The sequence below is a fragment of the Myotis brandtii genome, unplaced genomic scaffold (genome assembly GCF_000412655.1).
Source record: "Myotis brandtii unplaced genomic scaffold, ASM41265v1 scaffold436, whole genome shotgun sequence".
In the NCBI taxonomy this organism is placed as follows: domain Eukaryota; kingdom Metazoa; phylum Chordata; class Mammalia; order Chiroptera; family Vespertilionidae; genus Myotis; species Myotis brandtii.
Genome location: NW_005366679.1, coordinates 3,828,056 through 3,830,022, shown reverse-complemented (window position 1 = coordinate 3,830,022; position 1,967 = coordinate 3,828,056).

Below are 1,967 nucleotides of genomic sequence, written 5' to 3'. Positions count from 1 at the left end.
TAATGGAAAACACACTCCCCAGAGAGGCTAATGGAATGAGAGCGGACTTAAGCATCAGGATGCTCTAGCTGGTTTGGCTCAGTGATTAGAACATCCACCCTTGGACTGAAGGGTCCTGGATTTGATTCCGGTCTAGGGCACCTACCTCGGTTGCAGGCTCCATTCCTGGCCCTGGTCTGGGTGCATGCAGGAGGCAACCAATCAATGTGCCTCTCTCTGTCTCTCCCCTTCCCTTCCATTCTTTCCAAAAATCAATGGAAAAGAATCCTTGGGTGAGAATTAACAACAACAAACATCAGGAATATCGCTGTTTGTCTCTTTACTCATTATCTGAAGCCTGCAGGTCTTGAAACAGAAACACAACTTTAGTTATCATCACTGATTTCCTTTTAGGCCTGGGTGGACTAAGGGCCTACTAGTAGGACGTCTGTTGAGAAAGAATACACAAACTATATTACAGACTTTCCATTACATTTTTTTCTTCGAGTGACAAAAAATTCAATCATTTACCTTCCTAATGGAAGAGATTCACTTGCCTGAATTCATTTCTAGTATTTTTAGACAATTAAAACATATGCTTAGTTCTTCCCAATTCTGGACCCTTTATAACTCTGAATTTTGGCATTTCTCTCCACCCCTCCTTTTTTTTTTTGGTTAATCCTCACCTGAGAATATTTTTTCCATTGATTTTTAGAGAAAGTGGAAGGGAATGAGGGAGAGAGGCGGGAGCTCAAGCCTGCAACCCAGGTACATACCCTTGATCTGAATCAACCCAGGACCCTTCAGTCCTCAGGCCGACACTCCAACCACTGAGCGAACCGGCTAGGGCTCAATCAGCCTCTTTTAAAATCTCCCCAGAGGGTGCGAATGTGCTGCCAGGGTTCAGAACCACTGGTCAGTCTTTACTAAGCAGAGTTGACTTAATGCTTTTTCAAAAGTGAGTTTTTGAGTGTATTTTGCCTTAGTGACATCCTTGCCAAAACTGAAATGTATTCAAACTCCCTTTGCCCTACAGATCCCAGAGTCAGTGCTCTTTTCACCATTAAACGGATTAAGCCTTAAAGCCGAGCTGTGTAACCAAAGGGAACGGGGCACCTCATCCCCGGACAACCTCTCAGAAGTTCAAGGGCGGGACAAAAGATGGAGCGAACCAAGACCAACTCTAGACTTAGCAGCTTGGCTCGGCATCATTGTTCTGGCTTCAAACGTTAAGAAATGTTTGGGAATTGCTAGCTAATAGTAGGGAGGAAACAATATGGGCTGCACTAACCCCGAGGAGGACGGCTCTCCGGGCACAATCAGATCACCCCGTGAGACTCTCCTCCCGAGGCTATTTCTGGAAAGCAGGGATTTTCCAGATTCCCGGGAGCCGGCACCGCAGCGTGGGCCGGAGCTCCGCAACCCGGCGGCGAAAGCAGCCGCCCTCCCGGTCCTCCAGCCTCCAGCCTTCGACCGCAATCGCTCCCCCACGCCCTTTTGGGGAACCGATGCGGCTCGCATTCCTGTCTTCTAAAAATTCTATAAAGCACTTCTCTCCGATTCCTCGCGGGTCGTTTTCAATTACAAGTGTGTCCCTACACATCTGGGTTAGCACTCGCACCCGCCCGAGGGGGCGAAGGTCGCCCCTGGGGTCCCCCACTGCGCCCCGCAAATGCGAACACTCGGGAGAGGGCGCGCGAAGGGAGCCCAGGGACGCAGGGTCCACACAAACGACCAACATCGCGCAGAGGCTGTAGTAACTGTTGCCAAGTCTCACTTGGGGAGGAGGTGAGCTTGCAAAACTCCCGCATTGTTATTGTGGCTGAAAATATTACAAGGCAGTTTGGGCCTGTTTTAGCTAAAAAAGACCTTGGGGCCACCCCGACCACTTTAGGGGGCCCAGCAGACAGGCCACCCAGGTCCCCCGCCTCGACAGCAGTTCCCGGACCGCGCGGGAGGAGGCGCCGCCGGCGGGGGGGCGGGGGGAC